The 26,294-nt window shown below is 36.5% G+C and overlaps 1 protein-coding gene and 1 pseudogene across 9 annotated transcripts in view; one reads left to right on the forward strand and one right to left on the reverse strand.

Annotated features, from left to right (window-relative positions):
• The window catches only part of STPG2 (sperm tail PG-rich repeat containing 2), an 846,203-nt gene that overhangs the window by 151,700 nt on the left and 668,209 nt on the right, over positions 1-26,294 (forward strand). The gene's annotated exons all lie outside the window — the stretch shown is intronic.
• Positions 13,901-14,619, reverse strand: LOC143668479 (dnaJ homolog subfamily B member 6 pseudogene; annotated as a pseudogene).

The following is a 26,294-nucleotide window of genomic DNA, read 5'->3' on the forward strand; positions in this document are numbered from 1 at the left end:
AAATAATGCTGCTATAAACATTGGTGTGCATATGTCCATTTGTGTCCTTGCCCTTATGTCCTTTGAGTAGATACCTAGCAATGGTATTGCCAGGTCATGTGGCAATTCTATATTCAACTTTTTGAGGAACTGCCAAACTGTCTTCCACAGAGGTTGCACCATTTGACATTCCCACCAACAGTGGATAAGTGTGCCTCTTTCTCCACATCTTCTCCAGCACCTGTCATTTTCTGTTTTGTTGATAATGGCCATTCTGGTGGGTGTGAGATGATAGCTCATTGTGGTTTTGATTTGCATTTCTCTAATGGCCAGGGAAGTTGAGCATCTCTTCATGTACCTTTTGGCCATTTGTATTTCCTCTTCTGAGAGGTGTCTGTTCAAGTCTTTTTCCTATTTTGTAATTGGATTGGCTGTCTTTTTGTTGTTGAGTTGAACAATCTCTTTATAAATTCTGGATACTAGACCTTTATCTGATATGTCATTTCCAAATATTGTCTCTTATTGTGTAGGCTGTCTTTTTACTTTGTTAATGAAGTTCTTTGATGTGCAAAAGTGTTTAATTTTGAGGAGTTCCCATTTCTTTCTTTCTTTCATCAGTGCTCTTGCTTTGGGTGTAAGGTCTATAAAACCATCTCCAAGTATAAGATTTATAATATATTTCCCTACATTTTCTTCTAACAGTTTTATGGTCTTAGACCTAATGTTTAGGTCTTTGATCCATTTTGAGTTAACTTTTGTATAGCGTGTGAGATATGGGTCCTCTTTCATTCTTTTGCATATGGATATCCAGTTCTCTAGGCACGATTTATTGAAGAGACTGTTCTGTCCCAGGTGAGTTGGCTTGACTGCCTTATCAAAGCTCAGTTGTCCATAGATGAGAGGGTCTATATCTGAACACTCTATTCGATTCTATTGGTCAATATTACTATCTTTTTGCCAGTACCATGCTGTTTTGACCACTGTAGCTTCATAATATGCCTTAAAGTCGGTAGTGTGAGACCTCCAACTTCATTTCTTTTTTCTCAGGATACTTTTAGCTATTCGTGGCACCCTGCCCTTCCAGATAAATTTGGTTATTGGTTTTTCTGTTTCTGAAAAGTAAGTTGTTGGGATTTTTTATTGGTATTGCATTGAATCTGTAAACCAATTTAGGTAGAATTGACATCTTAACTATATTTAATCTTCCAATTCATGAACACAGTATGCCCTTCCATTTATTTAGGTCTTCTGTGATTTCTTATAGTTTTCTTTGTATAGGTCTTTTGTCTCATTAGTTAAATTTATTCCTAAATATTTTATTCTTTTGGTTGCAAGTGTAAATGGAATTTGTTTCTTGATTTCCCCCTCAGATTGTTCATTACTAGAGTATAGAAACACTACAGAGTTTTGAGTGTTGATCTTGTAAACTGCCACTTTGCTGTACTCATTTATTAGCTCTAGTAGTTTTGCTGTGGATTTTTCAGGTTTTTTGACATACAGTATTATATCATCTTCAAACAGTGAGCGTTTTACTTCTTCCTTTCCAATTTTGATGCCTTGTATTTCTTTTTCTTGTCTAATTGCTCTGGCTAGGACTTCCAAGACAATGTTGAATAATAGTGGTGATAGTGGACATCCTTGTCTTGTTCCTGATCTTAGGGGGAAAGTTTTCAGTTTTTCCCCATTGAGGATGATATTAGCTGTGGGTTTTTTAAGTATTCCCTTTATCATTTTAAGGAAGTTCCCTTCTATTCCTATACTTTGAAGTATTTTCAACAGGAAAGGATATTGAATTTTGTCAAATGCCTTTTCTGCATCAATCGAGATGATCATGTGGCTTTTCTGCTTTGATTTGTTGATATGGTGTATTACATTAATTGATTTTCTTATGTTGAACCATCCTTGCATACCTGGGATGAATCCTACTTGATCATGATGTATAATTCTTTTAATGTGTTGCTGGATTCGATTTACTAGAATTTGGTTGAGGATTTTTGCATCTATATTCTTTAGAGAGATTCGTCTGTAGTTTTCTTTTTTTGTAATATCATTGTCTGGCTTTGGTATGAGGGTGATGTTGGCTTTGTAGAATGAGTTAGGTAGCTTTCCATCCTCTTCAATTTTTTGAAGAGTTTGAGCAGGATTGGTGCTCTCTCGAATTAATTCTCTCTGGAATGTTTGGTAGAATTCACATGTGAAGCCATCTGGTCCTGGACTTTTCTTTTTGATGAGCTTCTTAATGACTGATTCAATTTCTTTACTTGTGATAGGTTTGTTGAGGTTCTCTGTTTCTTCTCGAGTCAAAGTTGGTTGTTCATGCCTTTCTAGGAAGTAGTCCACTTCATCTACATTGTTGTATTTATTAGCATAAAGTTGTTCATAGTATCCTGTCATTAATTTCTTTATTTCTGTGGGGTCAGTGGTTATGTCTCCTCTTCCATTTCTGATCTTATGTATTTGCATCCTCTCTCTTCTTCTTTTTGTCAGTCTTGCTAAGGGTCCATCAATCTTATTGATTTTCTGATAGAACCAGCTTCTGGTTTTATTGATTTTCTCAATTGTTTTCATGTTCTCAATTTCATTTATTTCTGCTCTAATCTTTGTTATTTCTTTCCTTTTGCTTGCTTTTGGGGTTAGTTTGCTCTTCTTTCTCCTGTTCTTCCATGTGGACAGTTAATTCCTTGATTTTTACCCTTTGTTCTTTTTTGATATAAGCATTTAGGGCAATAAGTTTCCCTCTTAGCACTGCCTTTGCTGCGTTCCATAAGTTTTGATATGTTGTATTTTCATTTTCATTTGTCTCGAGATATTTACTGATTTCTCTTGTAATTTCTTCCTTGACCCACTGGTTGTTTAAGAGTGTGTTGTTTAGCCTCCACATATTTGTGAATTTTCTGGAACTCTGGCTATTATTGATGTCTAACTTCATTTCTTTGTGATCTGAGAAAGTGTTTTGTATGATTTCAATCTTTATAAATTTATTGAGACTTGCTTTGTGACCCAACATATGGTCTATCTTTGAGAATGATCCATGAGCATTTGAGGAAAAGGTGTATCCTGCTGTTGTGGGGTGTAATGTTTTATAAATGTGTCTTAAGTATAGCTCATTTATTGTATTACTCAAATTCTTTGTTTCTTTATTGACCTTCTGTCTAGATGTTCTGTCCATTAATGAGAATGGGGAATTGAAGTCTCCAACTATTATGGTAGATATGCCTATTTCTCTTTTTGGTGTTTTCAGTGTTTGCCACATGCATTTTGGAGCATTCTGGTTTGGTGCATAAATATTTATGATTGTTGTGTCTTCGTGTTGAATTGTTCCTTTTATTAATACATAGTATCCTTCTTTTTATCTTTTAACTCTTTTACATTTGAAGTCTAATTTGTTCGATATTAGTATAGCTACTCCTGCTCTTTTCTGATTGTTATTTGCATGAAATATCTTTTCCCAACCTTTCACTTTCAACCTATGTTTATCTTTGGGTCTAAGATGTGTTTCCTGTAGACAGCATGTAGATGGGTCCTGTTTTTTAATCTATTTTGCCAGTCTATGTCTTTTGATTGGGGAGTTTAATCCATTAACATTTAGTGTTATTACTGTATGGGTACTACTTTCTTCTACCATTTTGCCTTTTGGATTTTATATGTCATATCTAATTTTCCTTCTTTTTACCTTTACTCATAGTCTTCCTTTCTACATTCTTCTCCACACCTCTCTCTCCTGTCTTTTCATATCTGTCTCTAGTGCTCCCTTTAGTATTTCTTGCAGAGCCAATCTCTTGGTCACAAATTCTCTCAGTGATTTTTTGTCTGAAAATGTTTTAATTTTTCCCTTATTTTTGAAGGACAATTTTGCTGGATATAGAATTCTTGGTTGGCAGTTTTTCTCTTCTAGTAATTTAAATATATCATCCCATTGTCTTCCCATCTTCATGGTTTCTTCTGAGAAATCTATGCATAGTCTTATTGGGCTTCCTTTGTATGTGGTGGATTGCTTTTTTCTTGCTGCTTACAAGATTCTTTCTTTCTCTTTGGCCTCTGACATTCTGATTAGTAAGTGTCTTGGAGTATGTCTATTTGGATCTATTCTCTTTGGGGTATGCTGTACTTCTTGGATCTGTAATTTTAAGTCTTTCATAAGAGTTGGGAAATTTCAGTGATAATATCCTCCATTATTTTTTCTCCTCCTTTTCCCTTCTCTTCTCCTTCTGGGACACCCACAACATGTATATTCATGCGCTTCATATTGTCATTCAATTCCCTGAGTCCCTGCTCATATTTTTCCATTTTTTCCCCTATATTTTCTTTTTCTTGTCGGATTTCAGATGTTCTGTCCTCCAGTTCAGTAATCCTATCTTCTGCCTCTCGAAATCTACCATTATAGGTTTCCATTGTTTTTTTTTTCATCTCTTCTACTGTGCCTTTCATTCCCATAAGTTCTGTGATTTATTTTTTCAGACTTTCAATTTCTTCTTTTTGTCCATTCCTTGCCTTTTTTATATCCTTCCTCAGTTCATTGATTTGGTTTTTGATGAGGTTTTCCATGTCTGTTCGTATATTCTGAATTAATTGTTTCAGCTCCTGTATCTCATTTGAATTGTTGGTTTGTTCCTTTGACTGGGCCATATCTTCAATTTTCCTAGTGTGATTTTTTATTTTTTGCTGGTGTCTAGGCATTTAATTACCTTAATTAGTTTATTCTGGAGATTGCTTTCATTTCTTTTACCTAAGGTTTTCTTGCTGGATGACTTTGTTGTCTATCTGTTCTTTGACATTCAGTTCAGCTTCTTCTGGACCTCTAGCTTAGGTTTTGTTTAACAGAGGAGAATTTTTCAGTTCTTGTTTTCTTGTTTCTTGCCCTGCTTATATGGTGCCTCCCCCCCCCCCCCACCCTTAGCAGGTATACATAGGTATTATAGACCCCTGCAGGATTTTCTCAAACCAAACTGGGCCTCCTATAATGAGGAAAGAGTCACCTGTGTTGGCTTTCCCTGAGGGTGAGACCCAGCAGGTTGAAAAACTTTCCTGTGATGTCTCTGGGCTCTGTTTTTCTTATTCTGACCAGTATGTGGTGCTTGTGTGCCTGCAGGTCCCACCAGCATAAGATGATGCGGTACCTTTAACTTTGGCAGACTCTCCCTGCTGGGGGCATGGTGGAGACAGAGAAGAGGTTGTAGGCTGGTTTTAATGGCTTCAAATTACCAAGCCCTTGTGTCTGAATTCCTAAGAGAGGGATTCCACCTGAGTTGGGCTTCACCACTCCCCTGGTGAAGGCACAAGCTCCAGACAAGCCGTCAAACAAGGTTGTTTCTGCCTATGCCTGGGGCAGTTGCAGCCTGACAAGTCCTGCTGCTGTATCCAAAGGCAGTCAAGCATTTGTAGAAACAAAGCCACAAAAACCTCTGTTTCTTTTCTTTTTTTCTTTTTCCATCAGCCCTGCACCCTTGGCGAAAAAGTGAGCAACCTCCACTTTGGCCAGGTTCACCTGGACTCTTGCCCTATTTTTAGTAGTCAGAATTTGTTAATTAATTCCACAATTGGCATTTGGTTGTGCTCAGCCCCTGCTGCTGGTAATGCGCCTTTTCCTTCCCCTCTGGGAAGCAGTCTGTGGGCGGAGGGGTGCTGGCTGCCACGGCTTGGGGAACTCAGTGTTCTGGGGAGGCTTGCAGCCAGTCCAGCTGGTCCAGACTGTGGTACACTCTGTGTCCAGTCACTGACGTGGCCCCAGGAGCTGTTCTGTACTGTTTCTGGTTATTTAGTAGTTGTTCCGGAGGACAAACTAAAACGTGCACATTGCTAAGCTGCCATCTTGGCCCCACTTAAAGTCTTGCCTCTCTTGTTCCAAGTACTTTATGAAGCAGCTGTATCTTTTAGAAATTATTGGCTGGAAGACTAATAAGACATTAATTTGTGCTTATATCAGAAGCAGAGGTTCTCTGGCTTCCAGAGAGGTTATAATAAATGATATTATTTGAAAGGTTAATTTATTTGTTTCTTTTAATAACTAACCTTCAATGGCTTGAGATAGAAATTATCTTTAAAATTGAGTATTATAGGAGCTATATCAATAATTATACTATAATTTTACTTCATGCAAAAGTAAATTATTTTTAAAAAGTAAGTCTTAGAGTTTATATTATGGAGCCTAGCATTTTATCAAGCATTTGTCTAAGTACAGTTTCTGAATTACTTTCTGAAAAAAATGCACGTCTGTGTATGTATATGACAACCAAATACTCTGTTTTAGTCTCACATTAAGTACTTTCCTAGGAGGAAAATGATTAATTCTTAGAGAACTAGACTGATTGTTTACATTGCTAAAAAGGAGAGGGGAGAGAAGAAAACATTTCTTCAATGTGTTGTTGTAATTGATGAGATAGTGTCTGAATCTTGAGCCTTTTGACATCCCTAAATAGTAAACTCTTAAAAAAAGAATTGGATTGCTTCACGTTTCTGAATACATATTATGCAAGTAATAAAAAGAACCATAACTGATATTGATTGTCAGAAATAATAAGCTTGTGAATAAATAAAGCAGCCACTTGTCTAGTTACAGGTAGAGAATGGATTAGGCAATTTGAGTACACGCTACACACTTCATAGTGAAGGTGATTTATGGATATTACATCTTTTTGACTCCTGAATGGTAACATTAATAGTTGGTTAGTAGAAAGGGTGATATATTTTCTGCTATTTCTACTGTCTTTTATCAGTGTTCTTATAAATGAAGATATATTTTCTCGTTAGATGTTGGTAAGGAATGTGACATGAGCTCTTTCCAAATGGAATAAATATTAAAGTGTGGCTTTTTCTTTAGATTTTTTATGAAAACTTCTCTTCAAAACACATCCTGAATTTGTGTTCTGTGAGAGTCATTTTGGATTACACTTTTCAACAAATGTATAATTTTGTAAAATTGTTAGCTACTAAATTCATTTAAACACTTGGTAGGTGTTCTAGTTTGTTAGCTGCTGGAATGCAATATACCAGAAACAGAATGGCTTTTAAAAAGGGGGATTTAATAAGTTGCTAGTTTACAGTTCTAAAGCTGAGAAAATGTCCCAATTAAAACAAGTTTATAGAAATGTCCAATCTAAGGTATCCAGGGAAAGATACCTTGGTTCAAGAAGGCCAGTGAAGTTCAGGGTTTCTCTCTCAAGTGGAAGGGCACATGGCAAACACAATCAGAGTTCTCTCTCATCTGGAAAGGCATGTGGTGAACACGGTCAGTGTTTCTTTCTTATCTGGAAGGGCATATGGTGAACACAGCATCATCTGCTAGCTTCTTCTCCTGGCATCCTGTTTCATGAAGCTCCCTGGGAGGCATTTTCTTTCTTCATCTCCAAAGGTTGCTGGCTGGTGGACTCTGCTTCTCATGGCTATGTTGTTCTGTTCTGCTCTCTCTGAATCTCTTCTTTTCTTCAAAATGGTTCTTCTTTTTATAGGATTCCAATAAACTAATCAAGACCTACTCAGATGGGTGGAGACATGTCTCTACGTAATCTAGCTTCACAACCAACTTTGATTAAATCACATCTCCAGGGAGATAATCTAATTATAGTTTCAAACATACAGTACTGAATAAGGATTAGAAGAAATGGCTAGATTTATAAAATGGGATTAGGATTAAAACATGGCTTTTCTAGGGTATATACATCCTTTCAAACCAGCACAGTAGGTGATATATTTAATTATAATATAAACAGAATACTTTTGACCTATGCAACAAATTTCACAGGGCTTTGATTTCACTTGGCTTTGATAGAATATCCAGATACATATTGCTTTACCTCTAAACAGCTAAAGACTCTGATGCATCAGATTGCTAAGTGAGTTATGTTCATGACATAGCATAATGCAGTAGAAAGCATTAAATAAAATTTAAGTTATATCGACCTTTACTCCTTTACTCACAAGGCAAACTATAATATAATATTTTACTAGAGAAAGATATCCATATGAAACATGGATATGTATATTGATGAGTTTTCTCACACTGATGAAGTTGCAGCTATAAAAATAGATTAAATGTATAGTGTAATAATAAAAGTAACTTCATAATTGTGGTAGTTAGATTCAGTTGTCAACTTGGCCAGGTGAGCGTACCTAGTTCTGTTGCTGCGGACATGAGCTAATGGTACGTGAACCTCATCTATTGCTGATTTACATCTGCAGTCAGCTAGGAGGTGTGCCTGCTGCAATGAAGGACGTTTGATTTAATTGGCTGGTGCTTAAATGAGCGAGCACAATGTAGCACAGCCCAAGCAGCTCAGCATACCTCATCTCAGCACTTGCAGCTCAGCCCAGGCCTTTGGAGATGCAGAAAGAAGTCACCCCCAGGAAAGTTGTCAGAACCCAGGGGCCTGGAGAGGCCAGCAGAGACCATCCTGTGCCTTCCCACATAAGAAAGAATCTCAGTGGAAAGTTAGCTGCCTTTCCTCTGAAGAACTAACAAAATAAATCCCCTTTTATTAAAAGCCAATCTGTCGGGCGGGCCGCGGTGGCTCAGCGGGCAAGAGTGCTTGCCTGCCATGCCGGAGGACCCCGGTTCGATTCCCGGCCCCAGCCCATGTAAAAAAAAACAAACAAACAAACAAAATATAATAAAACAAGAAAATGTTTAAAGATGTTTCCCTTTCTTCCTTCCTTCCATCCTTCCTTCCTTCTCTCTGTCTTTCCTTCCCTTCCTCCCTCTCTCTTTAAAAAAAAAAAAAAAAAAAAAAAGCCAATCTGTCTCTGGTGTGTTGCATTCTGGCAGCTAGCAAACTAGAACAGTAATTAATCGTCCTCTTCTGTGTGCATCCCTGTTTAAACTCTGTATTGCCTTGTAACTAAGTAACAGAAATAGGCTAGAGATTGGAGGCTGCTATGTAGGCAAAGTAGCTCTGTGTTGAAATGAATGATGGTGGTGGGGAATCTCATTATTGGATGGAATTATTCAAATATTTTTTTATTTACTTCACATGCTCCTTATAAACCATACTTTTCTTAGTAGATGTTTCCAGTGACAGTAAACTCAATTTAACCTGTCTTAAATAGAAAGGGAATATACTGGTAAATTCTAGGATAAATCTGGCCCAGGCACTGCTTTAGGCTTCCAGTGATGTTATCAGGACCTACTTTCTCTCTCTCACTTCTGGGAACCCCTTCTTCTATACTTGTTTTAGTCACAGATAGGATTTTTCCTTAAGTGCTAAGATTGCTGCTAAAATTATAGCTTTAGCATAAGTTTAGTGGGAAGAGAGTCTCTCCTTCTGGATAATCCAAACAGAAGTCTATTTTAAACAATCTAACCTCCTATTGGTTTGAGATAAATGTATCATGTATTAAGTTCTTACATAGGTAAATATCAGTTTCTGGGTTATTTGGATTGTTCATACAGCTAATACAGGGCAGGTAATTGTGGAAGGAATCTATTTTCTATCACCGTTATAACTTCTAACTGACTATTATTGATGTAGAAAAAAAGATTTGATTTTATAAAGTTATCTGGTAACTGGCCCCATTATAAAACTCTTTTCATTAATTATTTGAGATTTTAAAATGATTTCCTTAGCTCTTCTAGATATATAATCTTGTCATCAAAATGATTTGGTAATTTGGCTTCTACCTTTATCACATTATTTTTGGTTTGATATTTTATGGCCTTGGCCAGAAATTATGGACAACATTCATTGAAAATAATAATAGGTGTCATCCTGTTCTGTTTTTAATGGGAATACCTTCAGTTTTCCCCATTAAACATGAGATTAATCTTTAGTTTAAAATGAATATTCTTTATAACTTAAGACTATCTTTTTTTGTAAGAATTTTTCAACTAGAATGTATGTTTAATGCCTTTTTTTTTTTGATGGTCTCTTGAAGTCATCATTTGGTAAATCTCACTAAACCTACTGGCATAATAGATATATTGAAAAATACAGTAATATATTAAGCCACTCTTTAATTCCTAAGACATGGCAGGCATAAGAGACTTAAAAATGGTTGAATCAGTTTTTCAAGTATTCAATCTATTTTGCAGAACATCTCCCTGGTTAACATTTTCCTAGTAGAGAACTCATCTTGTTTATGAAAACACTAATTTCATAGAATGTGCAGCCTCTAAACGTAATACAAAATTTTTAAACAAACTGATGTGCAGAAGGAAGTCTTTAGTCCAGTATAAGTACAGTTTTACTTGTAGATGTTTTGGAAAATAAGCTGAGTTATCAGCAAAGGGATCTGTCTTCAGTGTTGTCAGACTAAGAGAGGCATCATGCAAGGTATTACAATATGCAAAGCAACTTTCTTAATAGCATGTGAATTGTTTGCTGATCAGGAAGCTGTTTTAAACATTTAATATCTTAAGATAATTTGTTGCTTATATATAGGCATTTTACAGGGTTTTAGTTATGATAGAAAACTTAAATTGGAGGTTTTGGGTTCATGTAAAGTGCATTATAATGTTTTGCATTTTAGCACAGAACATCTAATTTTTAGGAAAGAATGAATGATGTTTTGTAGTCAATGCCTTTTTTAAATGTTTTTGATTGTTGTACCTCTGAGATTGGTCTATAATAGTGATAACTATTTCAGATTATAATAACATATTTATATATATATATATATATATTTCTTTTCTCTTTAGCTTTTTTATTGTATAACATATATACAAAGCAAAGAAAGAAAAAAGCAATAGTTTTCAAACCACTCTTCAAAAGCTAGTTACAGGACAGATCCCAGAGTTTGTCATGGATTACCATACCATCCTCTCAGATTTTTCCTTCTAGCTGCTCCAGAACATTGGAGACTAGAAGGAATAAATATTTTTTAACCTCACAGTTGACTTTTATTTTTTGTGAAAAATAACATATATACAAAAAAGCAATAAATTTCAAAGCACAGCACAGCGATTAGTTGAAGAACAGATTTCAGAGTTTGGTATGGGTTACGATTCCACAATTTTAGGTTTTTACTTCTAGCTGCTACAAGATACTGGAAACTAAATCATTATAATGATTCAGCAATCATTCTCATTTTTTAAACTCTACCTTCTTTGCATGATTCCACTATCACCTTCAATCTTTCTCCCACTCTTTAGGGGTGTTTGGGCTATGCCCAGTCTAAGTTTTTCATTTTGGAAGGGCTGTCAATTATTAGAGGAAGGAAGATAGGAGTAGCAGATGTTCTGGAAAGGCTGACCCCTGAAGGTTTTAGGACTTATCTGGTCCAGGGACCCATTTGGAGGTTTAGGTATCTGGAGAGTTACCCTAGTACATGGAGCCTTTGTAGAATCTTATATATTGCCCTAGGTGTTCTTTAGGATTGGCTGGAATGGTTTTGGTTGGGATTTGGCAATTATGATAGGTAGTAATGTTTAACTGAAGTTTGTGTAAGAGCAACCTCCAGAGTAGACTATTTGAATTCTCTCAGCCAGATATCTTATTTGTTATACTTCTTTTTCCCTTATGGTTAGGATGGCATTGTTGATACCCAAGTGGCAGGGCCAGACTCATCCCTGGGAGTCATCTCCTATGCCACCAAGGGATACTTTCACCCCTGTATGTCATGTCCCACATAGTGGGGAGGGTAATGATTTCACTTCCAGAGTTATCTGAGCAACAAAAGAGGTTCTTCAGAAGTAACTATAAGGCATGCCTATAGGTAGGCTAAGCTTCTCCACTACATGCATAAGCTTCACAAGAGCAAGCCTCAAAATCAAGGGGTTGGCCTATTCATTTGGGTGTCTTTAATGTTTGACACGGTATCAGGGTTTCCCCAGTGGTTCCATATTTTTTTCTCCCATCCCTCAAGGAACTTTGCCAATAATTTTTGATTATCTGATTAATACATTCTGGGATACATCCAGGCATTGCATAAAGCTATAAAGAATTAAAGGTCCTCATTTTTATTCTAAGCTCCCTGAGTTTCGATTGTTTAAATGAGCTATCTAGACAGGTTGAATTAGATTATGTACTACAGAAAATTTAGGTTCTGGACAAAATAAATCTTTCTTCCTTTGGTCTCAAAGAGTGGGTGAGTCTTCCTTACCCCTGTGTTCTGAATTACCTTAATCCTGACCTGATTGCCTTTGTTTTTATATAAAATTTTTTTAATCTTTTTTTTATTTTTTATTTTTTTTTTGCTTGGGCAGGCACCAGAAATTGAACCCAGGTCTCTGGTATAGCAGGTGAGAATTCTGCCACTGAGCCACTGTCACACCACCCTGATTGCCTTTGTTTTTATCTCTAATATCAAAGATACTTATTTTTATAAAATACGTTGTATAACTTCAACTTTGGATGATTTAAAGAACTTGGTGGTAAAGCTTTCCAGTCTGGATTATTTTTGAAGTTAACTCATGTAATTCAATTTTTTAAATATAATAAATGGTTATTTTGTTAAATTTTTGTTTACTTTTGAATCAATTTTAGAAATTTATGTATTCCTAAAGCACCATTTAGTTCAAGGATAGGGTCATTTTATTTGCATACTTTTACATAGATTTATTTAGACTTTTAAACTATTTTCCGTATCTCTCATATCACTTTTCTAATTCCTGGTTGTGTTTCTGTATTCTTATTATAGTTGTGGTTGTTTTTCTTATTACCATGGAACAGAATTATCTGTGTTATTAATTTTGTTTCTGAAAGAACCAGGTGTTAGATTTGTTTAGCAATTTTGCTTTACTTTTTTGTAGATTTATTCTTTATTGATTTCCATATTGATGTTTACATTTCAAATGAAATTACATTTCATTCTTAAATTGAGTGCTTCCATCATTATTTACATTAAAATACAATGCTATGATTTAATCCCTCAGAGTAGTTTGGTCACATTGCATAAAATTTGATAGGTGATGATCTCATTTTTGTTGTTTTTAAAATGCTGTAATTGAAATTCTTTTCCTTGTTCTTTTTTACTCAATAAGAATGTAAAAACTGTTTTTCATTTTCCAAGAGTCTGATTTATTATTTTAGTAGTTAAAAATAAGCTTTTATTGGGTGGTGCGATGGTGGCTCAGTGGCAGAATTCTTGTCAGCCATGCCAAAGACCCAGGTTCTCTGGGTTCGATGCCTGGTGCCTGCCCATGCAAAAAAAGAAAAAAAATAAGCTTTTATTTCTAGTTTTAGTGTGTTATGATCAGAAGATTAGAACCATGAAGTTCCTACTTTGAGGATTTATTGAAATGTTCTTTGTGGCTTGATATATGCTTAATTTAGCTAATATTCAATGAATGTTTGAACAAGGTTTATTAATTTACCCTTATCTTTTTTTTTTTTACCAAACATTAGCATTTATTTTCTCTTTTTTTAAGCAAATGACAAAGACCCAGTTTTCCAGCTTTACTTTTTATAAACTTAAGTCTAACATTGCATATTTAAACAATTCTCAAAACTTACTAAGTTGCCAGCATTCATGCACAATTAGAAAACATCCTTAATTTATATTAAACCAGAAATGTATCACCATTACTGTATTAATATCTTTTGCTACTAAATACTGGAAAAAAAAGGAAATTATTTTTGTAGAAGATTCATCCTGGCACTGTTAACTTCACAGCAGACAAACTTCTTGGCTTACGTTTGAAACAAAATAGAGCAAGATCTATGCTGGTGTTAGTGTACAGTTTTGTCCTAGCACTACTAAAGAATCACAGCTCACCTTGGATTAAGTTTAGTACAAAAGAAAAGTGCACACAGAAATTTATAACAATTTTTAAAGACTAAAAATTAAAAAAATGGTCCTATTACCGTGGTCCCAACAATAAACTCGAAGGTCTGTGACAAATAAGTGCTTCGATGAGCTGTTTTTAAGGACTTTAGATTAGGTACAGTTAGACTGAAAGTAGAGTTCCTTTGAAATCTTCAAAAAAATGTTCCTGTTAATCCTCAAATGGTGCTTTTTATAGTTTAACATTTTGTTAAATGCATGCATTGAATTACTTGTTATCCAAGTGTAGTGGCTGCTCCTTACCATTTATTGTGAAGGACTTTAACTGGCCATCTTCTTCAACTTCTACTCCTTCTGGACCTTTCTCAGTAAATCCTCTTTGTAGTGATTTTTCTGCCATTAACTGTTTAGTAGAAGTTGATATAGATTTGAAGTTGCCCATCCTACTATTACCAAACGATGTTGAAGAAAATGAAGTAAGGCCCCCATGCCCCAGTGAACCAAATGAAGTAAATCCTATATCAGAAAAAGAAAACCCACCTCCAAAAGATGGAAACCCACTGAAGGCAGAGAAAAAAGGTCCTGTGCCCCTATTTCAGGTTCTGCAGAGGCCCCTTCGATTTTCAAAAAACTAAAATGGGTCTTTGAAGAAGTCAAATGAAGATGGGTCCCGTCAACCAAAAAATTCCCTGAAGACATCATCTGGATTACGGAATATAAAGCCAAACTCAAATGGACTGTCAAAATGACTACCACTTCCACTGCTACCATTTAATCCTTCTTTGCCATATTTGTCATAGATGTCCCATTTTTTAGCATCTGATAACACCTCATAGGCCTCAGCTACTTGTTTGAATTTTCTCTCTGCTTCTTATATTCAGGATTTTTATCAGGGTGCCACTTGAGTGCCAATTTATGATATGCCTTTCTAATGTCCTCAAGTGAGGCATGTCTGTGCCCACCTAGAACTTCATGGAAAACCACCATGTTTTAACAGATTGTTGCAACAGGTCCCGAGGAGGTTGGCAGCCAGCGGCAGGAAGAAAGAGAGGCTGGGCAGTGGGGCCTGTGGTCTCCCCTTAGCTCCATCATGGCTGGTACTGCTGGAGGTGGTGTAGCAATCTACCCTTATCTTTTATATTATAAATGCTACACGTACCTTTATATAATAAAATTTCCAAATTTTGTCTGTCAAAGATGAAAAGAATTGTGGATATTTTCCACAGTAATCCTTTATATGGGAATATTCCATTGTATTTCTAGTATTTTTTGGCTTATTTATTTTGAGGCTTTTCCCCTGTGAGAATTCTTGATCATTTTATCTTCATTCCATATATTGGTTTTTATTAATATAAATTATTCTCTTTTTTTTGTTTCATTATTTTTGCCTTGAATTCTACTGTGTCTAAAATGAATCTGTTACTGGTGGACTTTTTGAGGAGGGACCTGCTTTATCTTTACCTAAAATTATACATATTTTGTGCATGTGTGTTGGTATCATTTAATAGGATTTATACAATTTTATATTTTATTCTAATCCTAAAGTCTGTCTTTCATAGGAGAGCTCAATTATTTGTCCATTTATGTTATTGTGCATAAATGTCATTCTTGGTATTACTTTTTTCATTTTATTTTATTGTTTATATTCTTTTAGTTTTACTGATTTAATTTTTTTTTTTTGCCTGTTGTTATATAGACTATATTTTCTTTGCTTTAATCTCTTCCAGGTTTTAAGGTATATTATTCTAACCTCAGGATTTTTAAGTGTCTAAGGGCTCCTCTTAGGCTTCTCCCTCAGTCAATATAGTTAAATTCTAGCTTCTGATTTGCTAAATCATCCTGTACATTGCACTGACTACTGTCTGAGTACAGAAACTGAAGTATTGGCTCAATATCTTTAGATCAAAGAGAACAAGGAATTCAGTGAATGTTGTAGCCACTTGTCAGATATGGGATGGACCACACCCCAAATTTGGTTTGGGTGCTGATGATCACACACACACACACACACACACACACACACACACACACTACACAATACACAAAGAAAGTATGAAAAGGCATATTAATCACATAATGAGGCTTACTGCACTGAGCAATGATATGGCTTAAGAGAGCAGGGAAAGGAAAGTTTGAGATTTTAACTGTGGTTTGGGGTTGGGGCTGGGGTGAGTGTTCCCACATGTAGGTGGTGGCTTATAAGTTTGATGCTTTTGCTGGTGCGAAAGAAGGGAGCACTCTTGCCTTCCTATCAGGCTTCTCAGCTCTGGGGCAAAAGGGGAAGAAGGAGAGATGAGGGTTAAAAACTGTCAGCAAACATCAAAAATGTAGTGAGACTCTTTTTTTCAGTGGAGTTTAAAAGAAAGTGTATAATAATAAATTATAGTTTACTATCTACAGTGGAGGGTTGAAACATCAGATTTTGAATGGTCTTTCCCTACATAAGGCAGTCACCTTTATCTTTATCATGTTGTGTCTGATCTATCGGAATATAGTTGGGGAAGAATCTGAGAGTAACCACTCTCCATGCTTGAGGGATTATGGATCTTTGTTCTTGACAGGGTGATCTTAACATTTAGGGAATTTAGTTTTTATCATTTCTAAGGAGAATGAAAATTTGAAGCCCATCATTGGTTGGTACCTTGAATTTTAAGTTAAGGTATGGAAAAAGGCCATTATTTGCAGTGGATACAACCTGGGTTACTTGAAGATGGTGTTCTAGTTTTCTAGCTGCCAGAATGTGATATGCCAGAAATGGAACGGTTTTTAAAAAGGGGAATTTATTAAGTTGCAAGTTTACAGTTCTACAGTCATAAATGTCCAAATTAAATCAAGGCTATGAAAATGTCCAAATTAAGGCACCAACAAGAGATTACCTTTGCTCAAGAAAGGCTGATGAAGTTTGGGGTTACTCTCTCAGCTGGAAGGGCACATGACGAAGTTTGCTAGCTTTCTTTCCAGGGCTCTTGATTCATGAAATTCCCCTGGGGTGTTTTCCTTCTTCATCTCCAAAAGTCTCTGGCTGCATGGGCTGTCATGTCTCCAAGGCTTTTTCCAAAATGGTTCTCTCTTAAAGGGCTCCAGTAAGCAACCCTACCTTGAATGGGTGGAGATACTTGTCCATGGAAACCATCTAATCAAAAGTTACCACCTGCAATTGGATGGGTCACATCTCCATGGAAACAATCAGAAAGATCCCATCTAACAATATCAAATGAGGATTAAAGGATTGGCTTTTCTGGGGTCCACAACAGATTCAAAGCAGCACGGATGGGAAATGGCAAACAGAACGAACTTATTCTGTTTATGGTCATAAGTATTAATTGTTTAAACTTCCCTATGAAAGGAAAAGACTTTGGATTAGGATGAAAATATAAAATTCTACTTATAAGAGGCACATATATCCACAAATAAATAATGATTAAAAATGGAAGGATAGGCAACGATATATCAGGCAAATTGAAATAAATTATAAAACACAAATGACTTACAAATAAAATTCAAATCTCCATGTGATATTTAGGGCTATTTGTTGTGAAAGTATTTCTTCGTGTTGAGAGGTACCTCCTTGAGGGAGCCCAGTACCAAGAACATATTTTAGAGCAATTTTGAAAGAAAATAATATCATATGGAATTTTTTCCCCAATCATTTAAATTTCATAAACATGTCAGTCTTCCACATCCAGTGGGTTAAGGATCCTTATTGTGGGTCTTCCAAAACCATCTCCCTCTTAGATTTCTTCTTTTTGCAGGACTTAGTGCCCCACAGTCCATCATGCTTCTTTAGGATGCAAAGGTATGAAGGTAAGGTGAGAGCTGGTGGTGGTGGCATTTGCTGTTTCTCATAGTCACTTGTAATTCTTAGCAGGTGAAATCAGAGCCAGTGTCCCTTCACCTATGCCATGGAATTGTCACAGTAGACCATCTGAAATAATTACTGGGACAAAATGAGACACTTAATAACTCTGTATGTAGAATCATGCCTTGAAATATATGGGATATGATAGGCAGTCATCCTTTTAGTGAAGCACACTTGAAAAATTTTAAATTTAGACCTCTTCCCTGTTAAGACTATGATATTCTTGTTCTTCAGTCTATGCCTTCATAAAGATTGCTGATTTACTTCTCTGTCTCAGCCAACTGTAGCCTCTGCCTTTACTGCCCTGCTATTTTTTTTGCCTCTACAGTCTTTCCAAACGTGGTGTCTGATGAAGAGCACTGTGTTGTATCCAAGTTTTGTAACATATTCTTTTAGGCCCTATATTAGTTTATTGTGGCTGTCATAACAAAATACTAAAAACTTGACTGCTTAAAACCACAGAAATTTATTCTTTCACAGTTCTAGGGGCTAGAAATATGAAACCAAGGTGTTTACAGTGCTGGGTTTCCTCCAGTGTCTTGAAGCAAGATTCCATTCTTTGTCCTTTCCAGCTTCTGGGGGCTCCAGGCATTCCTTGCTTGTGGCTGCTTCATTCCAACTTTTGCTTATATGCTCAGATTGCCTCCCCTTTTTCTCTGTATACATCTCCTCTGTATCTCTTTTGTAAGGATATATTATTGGATTTAAGGACTATATGGAAAATCAAAGATAATCTCATCATCTCAAGGTCTTTAATTTAATTATAATTGGAAGGAATCTTTGTCCAAAAAAAGATAACATTCACAGATGCAGGGGATTAAAATCTGTATTTATCTTATTTTAACCACTATTCAACCCACTGTAGACCCTTCCAGTATAAATCTAACTGTCCTTATACAGCGCTTTGAAGACTGATGGGCTGTCAAGAAAGAACCTTGCACTTTGACCATCTGCTTCTTAGGTTCAACTAAACATTCAGACTCACAAGAATATCGTAGGCCATACTTGGCAAAGTCTGCCTAGAAGGTTATAGGACAGGAACAGCAGCTTGCCTGGGGCCAGTGTCAGGAATTCTAATTCCATAGGAATCCTTTTAGCAGTCACAGAGTTACAGCTCAGTTGTAAGGAGATGAATAATAGTCTTCCAGAATTAAAAGTCTCTTGTTGAGGATGCCCAGTGTCACCATTGTTATTCAACATTGTGCTGGAAGTTTTAACCAGAGTAATTAGACAAGTAAAAGAAATAAAAGGCATCACAATTGGAAAGGAAGAAATAAAACTCTCACTGTTTGCAGATAATATGATACTATATGTCAAAAATCCCCCCAAATCCACAGCAAAGCTACTAGAGCTATTAATGGGTAAAGCAAAGTGGCAGAGTACAAGATCAATGCCCCCAAATCAGTAGGGTTTCTATACACTAGTAATGAGCAATCTGAGAAGGAAGTTAGGAAAAGAATTCCTTTTATAGTAGCAACCAAAAGAATCAAATATCTAGGAATAAATTTAAGGATACAAAAGGCTTATACACAGAAAACTACAAGAAATTGCTAAAAGAAATTATGGAAGACCTAAATAAATTGGAGGGCCTACTGTGTTCATGGATTGAAGGATTAAATATAATTAAGATGTCAATTCTACCCAAATTTATTTTTAGATTCACTGCAATATCAATTAAAATCCCCAAAACTTACTTTGCAGAAATAGAAAAACCAATAACCAAATTTATTTGGAAGGGCAGGGTGCCCTGAATAGCTAAAAATATCTTGAGAAAGAAAAATTAAGTAGGAGCTCTCAGACTACCTGACCTTAATGCGTATAATGAAGCTACAGTGGTCAAAATGGCATGGTACTGGCATAAAGATAGATATACTGACCAACGAAATTGAATACAGTGTTCAGAAATAGACCCTCTCACCTATGGATAAGGTGGTCAAGCCAAACTCACCTGGGACACAGCAGCCTCTTAATAAATGGTGCTTGGAGAACTGGATACCCATATGCAAAAGAATGAAAGAGGATCCACAGCTCACACCCTGTATCACAGTTAACTCAAAATGAATCAAAGACCTAAACATTAGAGCTAAAACCATAAACCTTTTAGAAGAAACTATCTTTTAAATCTTGTAATAGGAGGTGGTTTCTTAAACCATATACATAAAGCATGAGCATTGAAGAAATAAATAGATAAATGGAAACTCCTCAAAATTAAACACTTTTGTGCATCAAAGAACTTTTCAGGAAAGTAAAAAAGTAGTCTATACAACAGGACAAAATATTTAGAAGCCACATATCATATAAGGGTTTAGTATTCAAAATATATAAAGAGATTCTTCAACTCAACAACAAAAAGACAAACAGCCCAATTAAAAAAAAGGCAAAAGACATGAGCAGACACGTCTCAGAAGAAGAAATACAAGTTACTAAAAGGCACATAAAAAGATACTCAATTTCACTGGCTATTAGGGAAATGCTAATCAAAACCACAATGAGATATCATCTACCACCCACTAATATGGCCATTATAGGAAGAACAGAAAATGACAAGTGCTAGAGAGGATGTGGAGAAAGAGTAACACTTACCCACTGTTGGTGGGAATGTAAAATGGTACAACTGCTCTGGAAGGAAGTTTGGCAGTTCCTCAGGAAGCTAAGTAGAGAATTTCCATATGACCCAGCAGCCACATTACTAGGTACATTTTCAGAATATCTGAGGGCAAGGAAACAAATGGTCACTTGTGTGCGAATGTTTATAGCAGCATTATTTATAATTGCAAAGAGATGGAAATAGCTCAAATGTCCATTAACAGGGAGAGGCCAAACAAGCTGTGATATATACATATGGAATATTATGCAGTTTAAGGCAGAATAAAGTCATGAAACATGTAACAACTTGGATGAAACTTGAGGACATTATGCTGAGTGAAACTACCCAGAATCAAAAGGACAAATACAGTCTGGTCTCACTAAGATGAACCAACATTAGTGAGTGAGCTTTGAGAATTGAAGTTAAGAACACAAGTTATCAGGAGATAGAAATAGGGTGGAGATTGGGCAACTGGTGCTATAGGAATACAGATGTGCAATAGGACTGATTGTAAAAATTCAGAAATGGATAATATAATTCTACCTGACTGTAGTACAACAATATAAGTACATGGAAGGAAGCTGAATGTGAGTATGATGGAGGGAGAAGGGCTGGGGGCACATATGAAACCAGAAGGAAAGATAGAGGATAAAGACAGTATAGTTTAGGAATGCCTAGAGTGTACAATGATGGTGATTAAATGTACAAATTAAAAAATGTTTTTGCATGAAAGGGAACAAATAAATGTCAATATTACAGGGTGTGAAAATAGATGGTATTTGGGAAAAAGTAAATCAATATAAGCAACGGTCTATAGTCAACAGTAACATTGTAATATGTTTCCACTGTAACAAAGGCATTATGCCAAAACTAAATGACAACAGGTGGGGTGATTGGGAAAGGGGTATGGATTCTTTTTGGAAGAAAAGGAAATATCTTCGGATAGAGCATGGTGTTGAAGGCATGTTTATACACTTAAGTTAGATTGTATGATGTGTGAATAAAACTGCTTAAAAATAAGCAGGCGAAACAAGTGCTAGAGAAAATGCAGAGAAAGAGATGCACCTATTCATTGTTGGTAGGGAAATGAGAGTGCAGCCCCTTGGAAGGTAGTTTGGTGGTTCCAGAGGAAGCTAGTGGTGGATCCTGCAACCCCTTGGCTCAGTTATATAATTGGAGAAACCGAGAGTGGGGATGTTAATGAATGTTTGCACACTGGTATTTATGATGGCAGTGTTCCCCATCCACAATGAATGGAGGTGGTCTAAGGGTACAAAGATTGAGAAATGGAAGGGGGAACTATGGTGTATGCATACAATGGACTATTAAAACAGTGAAGTTGTGAGGCATGCAACTAAGTGAATAAACCTTAAGGAGTCTATGTTGAATGAAATGTCAGGAACAACAACAACAAAAAACCCAAATATTATCATGTCCTGATCATATGGACTAACTATAATACAGTGAACTAAAGTCAAGAGCATGGGCTATCAGGTTGGGGCTTAGTATAAAGTGTCCTAGATTGTAAGCTCTTGCAGTAGTCACATATATTCAGTGGATATAACTGTTAATTCTAAATTCTGAGATACTGAGCTGTTTGTATACAACATGGTCTTTCCCAGAAACTTTGGATATTTATGTAACACCTGAGACTCAGAGTTAGAGCTCTGAAGCTATGAAAGTCTGCAGTACCCCATACAGGAGCTGTTGAGAAAGCTGAAAAAGTGATCAGACATTGAGTAGAGATATGAGTGAAGCTGATCTGGATAGGACTAAGGTATATTAGAATACAGAGTATAGGATGATATCATCCATATTTTAAAACTTCAACTTCTGTGTGAGATTAAAGGGAGAGATGTTTATTTGGTGCAAAATTTATATTTTGGGTAGTGCATTTCCTAATTTAACTTGTATGGTCAGTTTAGTTGAACACCATAAGTACATGCAATCTTGAATAGGACATAAGATCTGGTTGGTCTGTCCAGGGTAATGTGATGCCCCAATAAATCCTAGAGTCCTTTGAGCAGGGAATAAAGAAGTATTTGCAAAGTTCCCTTAGGGGACTGAAGAGAAAGGAGGAAATATTCAACTTCCCCATTTGGAGAATTTCTGATATTTTCACATGCAGTGGTGACAATCAAATCAATAGACTGAGCCCTCAATCTTGGGATTCACCTCTATGAAATTATTCCTGCAAAGGATAGGCTAAGCCTACTTAAAATTAGGCCTAACAGTCACTCCCAGAGCACCTCTTTGTTGCTCAAATGTGGCCTCTCTAAGCCAACTCAGCAGGTAAACTCACTGCCTTCCCTTCTATGTGCAACATGACTCCCAGGGGTGTATATCTCCCTGGCAACATGGGACAAAAATCCTGGGATGAGTCAGAATCCAGCTTCAAGGGATTGAGAAAGTCTTCTTGACCAAAAGGGGAAGCAAAAAATGAGACAAAATCAAGTGTCAGTGGCTGAGAGATTTCAAACAGAGTTGAAACGTAATACTGGAGGTTATTCTTATACATTGTATAGATATCCCTTTTTAGTTTATGGTGTAGTGGAGTGGCTGGAGGGAAGAACCTGAAACTGTTAAGTTGTGTTCCAGTAACCTAGATTCTTGAAGATGATCATATAAAGTTATAGCATTTACAGTGTGACTGTGTGATTATGAAAACCTTGTGTCTGATGCACCTTATATCCAGGGAATGGACAGATGAGAAAAAAATACGGATAAAAAATAAATAAAAAAAGTTATAGGGAAGAAAATTGTGACTTGTTATAAGGACGTTTTACCCAATAATTAGCCTCACCTAGCTATGGAACGCTCTATCTCTAGAATGAAGGATTTCTCAATAGGACAGTAGCAATAAAGATCCCTACATATTGTGCACGTAGTTAAGACCACTGGCTTCTATATCTAAATGTGAGAAATTTTAGGTTGTATGTAGGTTACTAAATTAAAAAAAAAAAAAAAGATACCCCACCGCAAAAAACTTGAATACACCTCCTTTGACCTCCCATACCCCCATTTTTAATTAGATGCCCTATAAAGTATCCTCCTCTTTATAGACAAACTCAATGAAAACATTGTTCGTATTCACCTCCTCTTTCTTTTCTCCCACTTACCCTTTAGTTATCTCTTAACTCATTTCTGCACCCTCTTCACCAATATTTCCGTGTAACTACTGACAGCAAGGTCTCCAGTCTTCCACTAAATCCAGTAACAGTTCTCTCAGTTTTAAAACGTCCATTTACCTCTTAGCACTATCAGATGCTATTGACTCCTCCCACGAGTTTCTTCCATCAATTTTCTTTACAGTACTCTTTCCTAGTTTTAACTCATAACTTTAGTCATTCCTTTTCAAACTTCCTTGCTTCAACTTTACTCACCCTTAAGTGCTGGCAGTCCTTGCAGTTTTATTCTAGGCCTTATTTTCTCAACCTAAAGTCCCTCCCAAGAAAAATCTCACCCCCATAAAAAAAGTTTCTTGTCACCTTACAAGGGGCATGAAAGCTATAAGAGATAAAGCTACAATGCCCACACATATTTAGAGTTTACTAAGTACTGAGATATTTTACCCACCAGGGGTCAGTGATTTGCCTATCAATCTGATAAACATTTTTGGTTTTTAGGCTATCATCAGAATGAAGCTAGTGAAAGGTTGAATAGGCTTTGTTAATCCTTTGCCCATGATTTGCTCCCTGACCTTTGGTTAACAATTTTCATATAGGAAAAGGCAAATCAATGCATTTTATGACTGCTAGTGTTTGCATTAATCCAGTGATAACTGATTATCCAATCAATTGGACTAGTCTTTTGGTTAATTAGTTTTATAGGGCCCACTTTTTATTTATCTTTTTATTCTAGGAATCACAGGTAAATTTACAATAGGGAACAATGCATGTTTACCAAACCAAACATATTGCATTAGTTTGCAAGCTGCCAGAATGTGATATACCAGAACTGGAATGATTTTTAAAAAGGGGAATTTAATAACTTACAAGTTTGTAGTTCTAAGTGCATGAAATTGTCCAAACTAAGGCATTCAGGGAAAGATACCTTAATTCAAGGAAGGTGGCTGATGGGTCAGAAATACCTCTGTCAGCTGGTTTGTCTTGTCTGCCATCTGCTGGTTCCTTGCTCCTGGGCTCCACTGCTTTCAGCCTCTGTTCCTGTGGGGTTCCTCACTTTGCTTCTACAGGATTGACTTTTATCTCTTGTCTTCTTTCCAGGTTTGGCTTGCTTGACATCTCATGGTGATGTCTCCTGGGCTCCAAGCACTCCAAGCATCTGTGTGTCTGTTCTCCAAGTGTTGGCATCTGTGTCAGCTCTGTTCTGAAGTTTATGTTAGCTCTGTTATTACTAACATCTCTTCTAAATGTTTCTTCTTTTAAAGGACTCCAGTAAAGTAATCTACCCTGAATAGGCTAAGTTACATCTTCATCTAATCAAAAGGTTACATCCTCAATTGGGCATGTCTCATTTCCATGCAGATAATTTAATCAAAGTTTCTGCTCTACAGTACTGAATTAGGATTAAAAGAAAAGGTTGTTCTCACGAGATTGGATCAGTATTAAGGATTAAAACATGGCTTTTCTGGGGTACATAATAGATTCAAGAATATCATATGTTCTAGTTTGCTAGCTGCTGGAATGCAATATACCAGAAACAGAATGGCTTTTAAAAAAGGGGAATTTAATAAATTGCAAATTTACAGTTCTAAGGCCAAGAAAATGTCCCAATGTTGTGGGGTGCACCGAAGAGAGACCACATAATTCAAAACTGCAAGCCAATTTGGAGTCTTTATTAGCTGGCCGGTGACTGCCTCAGAAACCTCCAAGAAGGAAGATTCAGAGAGCAGCCCCTAGAAGTTTTCAAGATGTGTTTATAAAGGCTAAAATTATGTTGTGGTTTTGCAGTTGCTAGCAAGCAAGTGTATCATAGAAGCAGAAAAATGCCGTTAGCTGTTGCCAAAACATATCCCATTCTCTCAGTTTGCTAACATTGGTTATTGTTTAACTCTTGGGGACATTCTGCCCCAATGTTGTGGGGACTTTCCCTGCTTGGGCCTGATTGATTGCTCCTGCTTGGGCCTGATCGGTTGCTTCTGTAAGTCTATAGAAATGTTCAATCTAAGGCATCCAGGGAAAGATACCTTGATTCAAGAAGGCCAATGAAGTTCAGGGTTTCTCTTTCAAGTTAGAAGGTACATGGAGAACACAGTCAGGGTTTCTCTCTCATCTGGAAAGGCACATGGTGCACACAGTGTCATCTGCCAGCTTTCTCTCCTGGCTTCCTGTTTCATGAAGCTCCCCAGGAGACCTTTTCCTTCTTTATCTCCAAAGGTCACTGGTTGGTGGACTCTCTGCTTCTTGTGGCTATGTCATCCTTCTACGCTCTCTGTGAATCTCTCGCTTTCTCCAAAATGTTTCCTCTTTTATAGTATTCCAGCACGCCTCAACCTAATCCAGTTCAACAACCACTCTTGATTAAATCACATCTCCAGGGAGATGATCTAATTACAGCTTCAAACATACAGTACTGAATAGGGATTAGAAGAAACTGGCTGCTTTTACAAAATGGGATTAGGATTAAAACATGGCTTTTCTAGGGTACATACATCTTTTCAAACCAACACATCATATATATCATATTAATTTTTTGTATCCCTTTTAGCAAAAATGTCTCTTTCCAGTATACCATCTGTAAATCTGGGGATTTGGATAGTCTGAAATCATAATCTGAAATTATACTCTAAGTTTTACTTGTATCCACTTTTCTTGGGATTTTTTTTTTTTTGCATGGGTAGGCACCAGGAATCGAACCTGGTACAAGAACTCTGCCTGCTGAGCCATTCTGGCCCCCCGTGTCTTGGGTTTTTAAAATAATCATTGTAGGAGTTATTTTAAGAAGTTTCTTCATTTTTGTCAGTGAACGTGAGTTATAGAGGATAATGGTCAAGAAAGATCACCCTGTTGCCCTGGCTTTGCTAGCTAGCACACAGCAGAAGTATTAGTAAGGGTCACAGCTAACCTGGTAGCCCCATTAAGGAGTCACTCCTCCTTCTTAGTACCCAAGTCCCTGGAAACCACAAATCTTCTTCCTGTTTCTATGGATTTATCTCTTCTTGATGTTTAATAAAAACAGAATTAAACAATGTGTGACCCTTTTGTGTCTGGCTTTCACTCAGCATTAGTATTTTTGAGATTCATCAGTGTTTAT

Source organism: Tamandua tetradactyla, chromosome 24 (genome assembly GCF_023851605.1).
Source record: "Tamandua tetradactyla isolate mTamTet1 chromosome 24, mTamTet1.pri, whole genome shotgun sequence".
Taxonomy (NCBI): Eukaryota; Metazoa; Chordata; class Mammalia; order Pilosa; family Myrmecophagidae; genus Tamandua; species Tamandua tetradactyla.